Below are 12,530 nucleotides of genomic sequence, written 5' to 3'. Positions count from 1 at the left end.
GTATATTGATTGGTTTGCACAAAAGTTGCACCATCTACAAATCAGGGGATATTCTTTTGGAATTTTTATTTATTTAATATTTTTTACTGTTAAAGGCGGCTATCAGTGATTTTTAGCGGGACTGCGACATTGCGGCGGACAAATTTAGACACCTAACTGACACTTTTGACACTTTTTTGGAGACCAGTGACACTAATACAGCGATCAGTGCTAAAAAAATATGTAATGTCACTGTAGTAATGACACTGGCTGGGAAGGCGTTAACACCAGGGGCGATCAAAGGGTTAAGTATGTTCCTGGGGAGTGCCTTACTAACTGTGTGGGGGTTTCTCTGACTGGGAGAACACAGAGATCCATGTTCCTGCTTAGCAGGAACAAAGATCTCTATGTTATTGCCTGTCAAAACAGCAATCTGCCTTGTTTACATAGGCAGATCGCTGTTCTGCCTCTCTGGGCAACGATCGGGGGTGGCCGGCGGACATCGCCTCCGCCAGTCCTGCTGATTGTCTCCCCCGCTGTCCAATCAGCATGCGCTCGCGCCCCCGCAAACTATAAATCTGTTACAGCCTTTTTCAGTACTACAGTATAAACACTAAGGGGTTGATTTACTAAAGGCAAATAGGCTGCTCACTTTGAAATGATGTTAGAGAGCTTATTGAAAGTGGTGAAATTTCACTTTGCAAAGAACACCCAATCATGTGCAAGAAAGATTATTTTTTATTTTTTTCCACATGATTGGATGATGGAAATTAGCAGAGCTTCACCTCATTCACTATGTCACTTGGGGGAAAATTTTCTGACAAAGTGTAAATTCCCTCGCCAAGTGAACAGCCTATTTGCCTTTGGTAAATAAACTTGCACAATAAAATACCTGCTAATCTGGCAAAAAATGTTGTGAGTTTATTGCTTCCTGTGCTCCCTGCATCTGCTGCCTTTTATTAGTTAGAATTATTCTATTTGCTTTCTGTGGACAACAGAATCCCTCCCATAGGTTATGGAGATGAAGAGTGTGGGTGGGGGGTGTCTAGCAGCATTTTTGCTTGCACATGATTGGATGATATAAGTCAGCGGAGCTTCACCTCATTCAGTAAGCTCAGTAAGTGAACAGCCTATTTGCTTTAATCACTTCAGCCCCGGAAGATTTTACCCCCTTCCCGACTAGAGCACTTTTTACAATTTGGCACTGCGTTGCTTTAACTGACAATTGCGCGGTCGTTCGACACTGTACCCAAACAAATACCCTTTTTTTTCCCACAAATAGAGATTTCCTTTGGTGGTATTTGATCACCTCTGCGGTTTTTATTTTTTGCTCTATAAACAAAAAAAGAGCGACAATTTTGAAAAAAAACAAAAAAAATAACAATATTTTTTACTTTTTGCTATAATGAATATCCCCCAAATTTTTTTTCAAAAACAAATTTCTTCATCAGTTTAGGTCATTTATTCTTCTACATACTTTTGGTAAAAAAAAAAATCGCAATGAGTGTATATTGATTGGTTTGCGCAAAAGTTATAGCGTCTGCAAACTATGGGAAAGATTTATGGCCTTTTTATGGCATTTTTATTATTATTTTTTTTTTTTACTAGTAATGGCGGTGATCTGCAATTTTTAGCAGTACTGCGGCATTGCGATTGACAGATCGAAGACTTTTGACACTTTTTTGGGACCATTGGCAATTATACAGTGATCGGTGCTATAAAAATGCATTGATTACTGTGTAAATGTCAATGGCAGGGAAGGGGTTAACACTAGGGGGTGATCAAGAGGTTAATTGAGTGTTCCCTCAGTGTGTTCTAACTGTATGGGGATAGGAGTGACTAGGACAGGAGACATATCAATTTTCCTACTTAGTAGGAACAAACTATATGGCTCCTCTCCTCTGACAGCACAGGGATTTGTGTGTTTAAACGCATGAATCCTCGTGCCCACCGGCCAAGGGCATCGGGTCCCCCATCGCGCAGCTGGCACGCGTGCGTGCCTTCTGGTGGCTGTAAAAGGGTAGAACATACCCGTACGGGATTTCACCCAAGGGAGCCATTCTGCCACAGCATATCGCTGTGGCATGGTCGGGAACGGGTTAAATAAATCAACCTCTACATCCCAAAGTAGTGCTACCCCTGAAAAGGCCGCCGGATTTTAGCACAGGTTCTCTCCTAAGCAGTGCAGAGGCAGTCAACCACACAGCAAACAGTTGACTCACTCGGGCTCAGAAAACAGTCTAGGGAAATGTTTCTCAACTCCAGTCCTCATGAACTCGAAACAGGTCATGTTTTCAGGCTTACCGTTATTTTTCACAGGTGATTTGATCAGGTCACCACCTTAGTAATTACCAGAGCGAAGGGAAATCCTGAAAACTTGCCCTGTTGGGGGTATTTGAAAGCTGGAGTTGAGAAACATTGGTCTGGGGCAGGGGTAGGCAACCTGGGGCCCTCCAGCTGTTGCAGAACTACAAATCCCATCATGCCTCTGGGAGTCATTGTAACTGCTAGCCTAGCAATGCCTCATGGAAAATGTCTTTGCCCCTATTTATCATGAGCTGAACTCAAAGATCTATGGCTTTTTCTATGTACACAAAAGGCCTATTTTTCTCAAATGTCGTTTACAAATCTGTCTAAATCTGTGTTGGTGAGAACTTCTCCTTTGCCGAAATAATCCATCCACCTCACAGGTGTGGCATATCAAGATGCTGATTAGACAGCATGATTATTGCACAGGTGTGCCTTAGGCTGGCCCAATAAAAGGCCACTTTAATATGTGCAGTTTTATCACACAGCACAATGCCACAGATGTTGGAAGTTTTTGAGGGAGCGAGAAATTGGCATGCTGACTCCAGGAATGTCCACCAGAGCTGTTGACCTTAAACTGAATGTTAATTTCTCTACCATAAACCGTCTCCAAAGACGTTTCAGAGAAACCGCAGACCATGTGTAACCACACCAGCCCAGGACCTCCACATCCAGTATCTTCACCTCCAAGATCATCTGAGACCAGCCACCCCGGACAGCTGCTGCAACAATCGGTTTGCATAACCAAAGAATTTCTGCACAAACTTTCAGAAACCGTCTCAGGGAAGCTCATCTGCATGCTCGTCGTCCTCATCGGGGTCTCGACCTGACTGCAGTTTGTCATCGTGACAGACTTGAGCGGGCAAATGATCACATTCAAAGGCATCTGGTACTTTGCAGAGGTCTACTCTTCAAGGATGAATCCCGATTTTCGCTGTACAGGGTAGATGGCAGACACCGTGTATGGTGTCGTGTGGGTGAGCCGTTTGCTGATGCCAACGTTGTGGATGGAGTGGCCCATGGTGGCAGTGGGGTTATGGTATGGGCAGGCGTATGCTATGGACAAGGAACACAGGTGCATTTTATTGATGGCATTTTTAATGCACAGAGATACCGTGATGAGATCCCGAGGCCCATTGTTGTGCCATTCATCAACGACCATCACCTCATATATATACAATTCCTGGAAGCTGAAAACATCCCAGTTCTTGCATTGCCAGCATACTCTAAGGACATGTCACCCATTAAACATGTTTGGGACGGTCTGGATCGGCGTATACAACAGCGTGTTCCAGTTCCTTTCAATATCCAGCAACTTTTTACAGCCATTGGAGAGGAATGGACCAACATTCCACAGGCCACAATCAACAACCTGATCAACTCTATGCGAAGGAGATGTCTGCGTTGGTTAAATGGTGGTCACACCAGATACTGACTAGTTTTCTGATCCCCCGACCAGCCCCCCGAAATACAGTAAAACTGCACATTTTAGAGTGACCTTTTATTGTGGCCAGCCTAAGGCACACCTGTGCAACAATCATGCTGTGTAATCAGCATATGGATATACCACACCTGTGAGGTGGATGGATTACCTCGAAAAAGGAGAAGTGCTCACTAAACCAGATTTAGACAGATTTGTGAACAATGTTTGAGAGAAATAAGCCTTTTGTGTACAAAAAGTCATAGATCTTTAAGTTCAGCTCATGATAAATAGGGGCAAACACAAAAGTGTTGCATTTATGTAGTGGCCATAACCCATTGCAGGGCGGCCTTGACTTATTGGGCTTACCAATTACCTACTCTTGGCCTGCTCTTCCACGTCTAGGGGTTCCCAGGGTTGATACCCAACAACTTGAACGCTGACACAAATGAAGTCCTTTTGAAAGGTTTTATTTTGCAGTAGTAACATCCAATAACACAATCTCTCACGGGAACAGAGGGCACGGGGTGAAGAACTCAGGCACATTGAACTGCAGATCTAACAAAGTCTCTAATTCCACCCAGAGAGTAGCCACTCGCAGCTGGGTACTTCAAGGCTGAACAGATCTCTAGCCAGAGATCATGGCAGTCAGAATGTTGACTCAAAACTTGAAACAATCCTATGAACGTGTACAAGTTGTAACTAAGGGTGAACAGGAACCTTTTTCCTCAGTACCTGGAACGTTCTGTCTCCTCTATGGTACTGGAAAAGTGTGAATTCGTCAATGTCCTTCCCAACTCAGTAACCAGGCAATTCCCAGGATGCCACTTGCTGGCCCTCTTCCGAAGAGTCCTTCCCCGGTCACTTCCATGAGCTGCGTTGTCCCTCCAAGCCGAGAGCACACCCAGACACCTTGAATTGGATCCCTACCCCAGACCAGGTGGGTCTATTAGGGGCCTCTAACAGGAACATGTTGCGGGATGTCGAACACCCCGTGACCGGGACCCCTGACAGGGCTACCCCGGTCCTGAAACCAGAACAGATCCCACGGGCCTCACGAACTTCTCTCTTCTAAACATGTGACCCCCAAATCTTAAGTACCCCTTCCCAGACTTCCCAGCAGGGCACGGCACTCCCACTGATTGGTTCCGAGAAGGTTGATACTCAAAACATCCAACCAGGCCTGGTTCTGGCCTGTCATGTACACCTCACTGCTCACATAACCAGGCAGAACTTCTAACACAGCCCGGCCAGACTGATGTCAAGGCCAACCTACGTAATTAACCCTCAGAACCCCAAAACTAAATTTACATGCGTATGACATTTTGTCCAAAATGTCATGAGCTACATTTATAATTTTGCTCAATGTAGTTCCACAACAGCCCCATGTTGCCTACTCCTGGTCTAGGGGATGTCTTTGTGAGGTTTATTGCTGTAGAACTTGAACAGAAGAAAAACAATGGGGAATACACCAAAACCCTTGAGTGCAAATTTAAAGCGGAGCTCCACCCAAAAGGAGACATTCCACTTTAAGCACTCCCCCCCCTCCCCTGCCACATTTGGTATGTAATTTGTTTGGGGGGTACCTAGTTTTGACAGGTACAGGCTTCCACTTCCTAGGTGATCCGAGCGGAAGTTCTCCACTACCCCTCCCTGCAGTCCCAGAAGACTGACGGACCATTTAGCAGGCGAAGTCAACTTGTGCAGCATGTGCAGTGCGCACCTGACTGCGAAGCCCCAAGCTGTCACAGACAGGTGCCCACAGTTGAAACACCGGTGCCATGGAGAGGAGAGGGAGACAAGCAATGGTTCGGGTAATCACATCGCCATAGCTCTCAACTGTCCCTGATTTCAAGGGACTGTCCCTGATTTGGAGCAAAGTCCCTCTTTCCTCCTCATTTGTCCCTCATTTTGGTCTGATCTATATAGTTGTATATAAAATGCACTATCTATCTTTCAAAAAGTGTTTCCCAGTGCTAAACCTTTTATTAAATTTCTACACGCTGCACTTGTAAATTTCAATAGCAAATATAGGAATATTAGTGGTAAAAAAAAGTCTTTGTGGGTTCCTTCACTGCTCTAAAGATGCTGCTAGCAGGGCTTTTTTTACAGTCCTGCCAGCACACCGCTGCAGTGTGAAAGCCCTCGGGTGAATGAAGCGGATCTTTCAGGGGACTCTTTGCAGGCACTATTTTTAGCTCTGTAGCATCTGCAAAGCGCCCCAGTGTGAAAGTGGTTAAACAGGGCCCACCGCCACATTTTCCTCAAATCAGGCATGAATCTCTGGGAACAAACTCTTCCTATCTGCCCACACCTTGCATACCTTACAGCAGTGACTGATCGAGTCAGTCCAGTGTGATCTACACCTCTTCTCATGGGCACTGATAGGTGGCACTGATAGGCAGCACTGATGGGCACTGATAGGCGGCAATGAAGGGCACTAAGAGGTGGCATTGATAGTCAGCACTGATAGGTGACACTGATAATGAGCACTGATTGACAGCACTGATAGACACTGATAGGTGGCACTGGTGGGCACTGAATAGCAGTACTGGTGGGCACCAATCAGCAGCACTGGTGGGCACTGACAGGTGGAACTGGTGGGCACTGATAGGTGGCACTGATAGATAACACTGATTATGAGGCACTGATTGGCAGAACTGATAGGCACTAATAGGTGGCACTGGTGGGCACTGATTGGTAGTACTGGTGGGCACCGATTAGCAGCACTGGTGGGCACTGATAGGTGGCACTGATTGGTGACACTGATTATGAGGCACTGAATGGCAGCACTGATAGACACTGATAGGTGGCACTGGTGGGCACTGAATGGCAGTACTGGTGGGCACCAATTAGCAGCACTAGTGGGCACTGATAGGTGGAACTGGTGGGCACTGATAGATGACACTGATTATGAGGCACTGCTTGGCAGCACTGATAGGCACTGATTGGTGGCACTGGTGGGCACTGATTGGCAGTACTGGTGGGCACCGATTAGCAGCACTGGTTTGCACGGATAGGTGGCACTGGAGGGCACTGATTAGCAGCACTGGTTTGCACGGATAGGTGGCACTGGAGGGCACTGATTAGCAGCACTGGTGTACACTGATGGCACTGGTGGGCACTGATTAGCAGCACTAATGGGCACTGTGTGGGACCAATGTCCCTGTACCAGAAGCCAGTTACCCGTTTCTGCTTGCATCCGTGATCAGCTGTCATTGACTGACAGCTGATCACGTGGTAAAGGGCTGCTGCGATTGGCCCTTTACCCTGTGCTGTGATCAGCCGAGTCTGAAGGGCTCGACGATCAAAGAGTGTGCCACCTGTGCAACGCAGGGGCCGCGCATTCACGGGAGGACGTCTGTTGATGTCCTCCTAGTACTGGAAGCCCACGTTGTAGCCGTCTTTCGGCTTTAGCGTGGGCGGAAAATGGTTAAAGTCCACGACAGCCTCTCCAAAAATTCTTTATAACCTAACTAGGAAGGTGCCACACCAATATACAGTACAAGCAACAGAGGACTAAACAAAGTCCTAGAGAAAAAAAATTAAATAAAAAATTGCTCGTTCTGAATTTGAGTCAGTGATTGGAGCTTTAATTCCGTTTTGCTGATGACAGCGGCGGGCTCACATCTTGTGGTTTACCAATCTGCCAAACAATGTAAATGACAAAGAGGTTAAAATGACTTTTGCCGAGATGAAAGTGTCAACTTGGCAGAAAGGCCCCCGCGGCTAAATGTAGTCTGTGCAAAATACAGGGCCAAGCATATTACCAATGCAGAAATGTAATATAAACTGTTGATCTTTTGCCTTCTAGTAACACAAGGCTATCTCGCAATTTGTCACCGCAGCGATATCATTCCTTGTGATTGAGGCGCGAGGTCAATGGAAGAATGGTGATCTCCTCCAAGTGAAGGTGATTCTTTCCAGCTATGTGAGCCTTGCATTGCTGGGGCGAGTTATCTGAACGGCGTGACACAGACGCAGCTTCACTTACCAGCTCTGTCAATTTGACACTTTGCTCTAATAGTGTACACATCACTTCTGGAACCTCAACATTTCAGGACCCATTTCTTTCTCCCTTACTGATATTAAGCAATGGAAAGGGCCTGAAGAGTGTCACACAATCTACCAGGGCCACTTTGTCTGCACTATTTAAAGCGCGGCCAACAACGCCGAGCACTTCATGCCGGCTGAGCTCATACCGTTCATATCCCTCGGAATATCCATCTTCAAATTCACATTCAATCCATAGTTCTGTGTTCATACCTGAAACAGAGAAGAACACAGGCATGACAACAATACACATTTAGATACTGCGAGGATCACATTTAGACTCAATGGAAGAATTCCTTGCACACAGAGTATTTAACCACTTCAATACCAGGCACTTTTACCCCCTACCTGCCCAGGCTAATTTTCAGCTTTGAGCGCTGTCATTATGGTTGCCACCTGTCTGGGATTCACCCGGACAGTCCAGGTTTTGAATCAAGTGTCCGGGTTTCAGTCCGCCTGAAGCCCGGACACATTATTCAGACAGAGATGTGGCCCCGAACAGGGCCTGACAAGAGGGTGAGAGGGCACTATGTGTACCACGTTACTATTCTGTTTGGAGTGCCCAGGCTAATTTTCCGCTTTCAGTGCTGTCGTTAGGGTTGTCACCTGTCTGGGATTCACCCGGACAGCCGGGGTTTTGCATCAAGTGTCTGGGTTTCAGTCTGCCTGAAGCCCAGACACATTATTCAGACAGAGATGTGGCCCCGAACAGGGCCTGACAGGAGGGTGAGAGGGCACTATGTGCACCACGTTACTATTCTGTTTGGAGTGCCCAGGCTAATTTTCCGCTTTCAGTGCTGTCGTTAGGGTTGTCATCTGTCTGGGATTCACCCGGACAGCCCGGGTTTTGCATCAAGTGTCTGGGTTTCAGTCTGCCTGAAGCCCGGACACATTATTCAGACAGGACTGTGGCCTGGAACAGGGCCCGACAGGAGGGTGAGAGGAAACTATGTGCACCACGTTACTATTCTGTTTGGAGTGCCCAAGCTAATTTTCAGCTTTCAGCACTGTCGTTAGGGTTATCGCCTGTCTGGGATTCACCCGTCAGTCTGGGTTTTGAATCAAGTGTCCGGGTTTTAGTCCACCTGAAGCCAGACATATTATTCAGACAGGAATGTGGCCTGGAACAGGGCTTGACAAGAGGGTAAGAGGGCACTATATGCGCCACGATAAAGAGGTAGCAGTGATCGTTTCACAGTGTCAACATTAAAATATAAGGATATAGAAAGAAAAGGATTCCCCTTAGGGTAGGACTTTAGGGATAAGGTCACAAAAGAATAGAATAGAAAAAGGTCAAAATTTATTGAAAAATACAAAGATAAAACCATAGAGCGTACATATCAACCATAACTGATACTGCAAATAGTTGAAGTGGATGGTGAGAAAGATTGATCCTTCAACCGACGCGTTTTCGGAGTCTACAAGAGACACTCCTTCCTCAAGGGTAAATAGGATACATAAACTCTATGAAATAAGTACAAACAGTCCATGCCTATACATATCATTCACAGATAATATTACAACATGAAAGGTCTATTACATACAAAACTTACAGATGCAGCATTCAGACGCTTGTAGCACACGCCATAGAATTAAAAACAACATCGAAAGCAACACAATGGCCACAGGAAATCGCCATTACTCTACAGGGACCAGTATAAGAAAAAATATATAAATATAAAGCCCCAAAATCATCAAAGGGGCTTTTTTTACTGAGGGACACAAGAAAGGACCATCTAAGGCCCATAGAAATTCCTATAGAGTCCTATAGTAAAGAAAAAAGGATATATGAAAAGAAGGAAAGACATCGGGAGACTCCGGATGTCTTTCCTTATTTTCGACTGAGGATGAGCCACATTCAGTTTGGCCGTCGACAAGCAGAACTTCAGACATGATAGAGCGAGTGCGACAAATGCTGGCACGAGATTGGCAATTAACTCTACAATTGATAGCGGAGGAATCGGACATTAGCAAGGACACAGTGCGCACCATCATCTGCCATGATTTGGGTAAGCGGAAGATCTGTTCCCGGTTTGTTCCGCACATGGTGACAGACGAACAGCAAGCAAAATGGATGGAAACCTCTGGAGATTTCATTACCATGTGTGATCAGGATCCATCCTTTCTGAGAACCATCGTCACAGGGGATGAGACCTGGTGCTACCAGTTCAATCCGGACTCCAACCAGCAATAGATGGACTAGAGCAGGGGTAGGCAACCTCGACCCTCCAGCTGTGATGAAACTACAAATCCCATCATGCCTCTGCCTCTTAAGCCTCATACATACGATCTGACTTTTCGACCACCGAAACCGTAGAATTTTGTCCAAAGGGTGTTGGCTCAAACTTGTCTTGCATACACACGATTACACAAATGTTGGACAACAATTACGAACGTAGTGACTACGTTGTTTTTTCAGCTCTTTACCCTTTCACCCTTTGGGCTCCTTCTGCTAATTTTGTGTTAGTAGAAGTTTGGTGAGTGTTGATTTGTGCTTTTCTTTTTGCGATTTTCATTTCGTGCTTTTCAGTTTGTTTCTGAACAACCATTCGCCAACCAGCCATGTTGCAGGATCAGAGGAGATAACGTGTTATTTATTATTGGCCTTGGAGTTATTGCTTTGACGTTATTTTTTTGGTTGAATATAGATTGGATTTGGTATATTTTCTATATTTTTGGATGCATAGAATGCAATTTTTGGTTAAGTTCTATTGGCAGATATCATGTCTAATTTTATTTGTTTTCTTTTTTAATGCACAATAAAAAAAATAGAATAATACTTGGCTATGTGTTTTACTTCAAATTACATTTTAAAAAATACAATGTAAAATTGACAAGGGACACCAACATAGTTGTATCTTTGATGTTATAAACTACGGGATAATGGTGCTGTGGCAACTTGCACAAAAAAAAACAACAAAATAAAACATACTAATATTATTCTTGATATCACTAGAAAAAAAAAGTCTTTGAAAATGTGTTTGCAATAATCAGTATCACCAGCAAAGCAGCTTCATTATTATCCCATTAAAGAAGAAGAGAATTGTGCGCTGCATTTGGAGATTTCATTATTTGCCACGTCACGAATGTTAATTCTCCATTACGAGCGCCAGTTTACAAAACCAAGCGCTTCTGGCTCATCCTTGCTTCCGAGCATGCGTGTTTGTACTTTGGACTTTTGCCTGATGGACTTGTGTACACACGATCGGAAAGTCCAACAACACACATGTGCTGGCGGAAAATTTGAAGACATCCTAGCCAACATTTGTTGGTGGAAAGTCCGACAACAATTGTCCGATGGAGCGTACACACGGTCGGATTTTCCGCCAACAGCCTGACAGCCAACATTTCCTGTTGGAAAATCGGATCGTGTGTACAGGCCTTAAGCCCTTGTACACACGGTCGGACATTCCGACAACCAAATCCATCGGATTTTGTCCGAAACTGTTGCATACACACAGTCGGACAAAGTTGTCAGAAAATCCGATCGTACTTAACGTGATGATGTTATTTTATTAGGACGGGACTACGTTCAGGCTAGTAGCCAATAGCTTTGATCTAGGAATTTGATCTGAGCATGCGTGGCACTTTGTTTGATCGGAATTCTCTACGATTGATCGGACAAAGTCAAATCAGATCATGTTGTCGGAAAATTTTATAGCCCAGCTGGAAAACTTGGTCCGTCGGATATTCCGACAGAAACAGTCTGATGGAGCCCACACACTGTTGGATTATCCGACAAGACGTTCCTATCGGACATTGACCATCGGAATGTCCGACCGTGTGTACAAGGGCTAAGAGTCATGCTTGTCAGGGTCTCGCAATGTCTCATGGGACTTGTCGCTTCACCACAGCTGGAGGGCCGAGGTTGCCTGCCCCTGGACTAGAGATTACCCTCTTCCCCACGACCCAAAAAGAGTCACCTGCATAAGTCCAAGGTCAAGACAATGTTTTGAGGGTGTGGTGGCAATCCAAGGATGTGTGACAGCGCTTCTGCGGTCAATATCTAAGGAGGCCTCTGCTTACAGTTTCCAGAAGCTTTATGAACGTCGCCAAAGGTGTGTTGCGAAGGATGACGATTATTTTGAAGGCCAATAAAGGTAATTTATTTGTATCTTCTATTTTGTTTGTATTCTGATAACCTTCACCAAACTTTTTAGACACAATAACTATACCTACATGGCCTAATCATTACCTTGAATCAATAAGAAATAATAACTAGTAAAGCAGATTATTTATTGTAATAGGTAAGATATAAAAAGGTTAGCTATGTTTATTTTTATTTTTTTATATTTTTATTTTTTTGTTTTAATGAATCTGTATCAGTTGCCATTTTTAAGCGGCGCTTTAATGAATTGCCCTTTCTGGCAGATATTCAGTTAAACTGAGCGATCATTGTGTTCAGCCAGAATGTATCACTTTCAGTCTATGCTCTGATGGTGGGAGCTACAATCTTGAAAGACTTTGGCTATCTGCTATTCTGCTTGTCACTCTTCACGTGACAAGACCACCCAGAGGATTGCCTGCAGAAATTGTACTTCAAGCACTACATTTGCACAAAATATACAGTCCGAGAAGAATACAAAGACTGAATCACTGACAACGACACAAGAGAATCCATTTGCATGCTGTACACAGTCGGATTACAAAGAAATATTTGACGACCTTTAGAAATGTAGCTACAACAAGTGTCCGTCAACAGGAGAAAAAAAAAAATCATTAAAAAGAACTCAAGTCTAATTAAAATACAGCCTACTGTAATATGGAGAAA

Source organism: Lithobates pipiens, unplaced genomic scaffold (assembly GCF_037356315.1).
Source record: "Lithobates pipiens isolate NorthernLeopardFrog02 unplaced genomic scaffold, aLitPip1_a1.2 Scaffold_7, whole genome shotgun sequence".
Taxonomy (NCBI): domain Eukaryota; kingdom Metazoa; phylum Chordata; class Amphibia; order Anura; family Ranidae; genus Lithobates; species Lithobates pipiens.
This window is presented reverse-complemented; position numbering follows the sequence as displayed.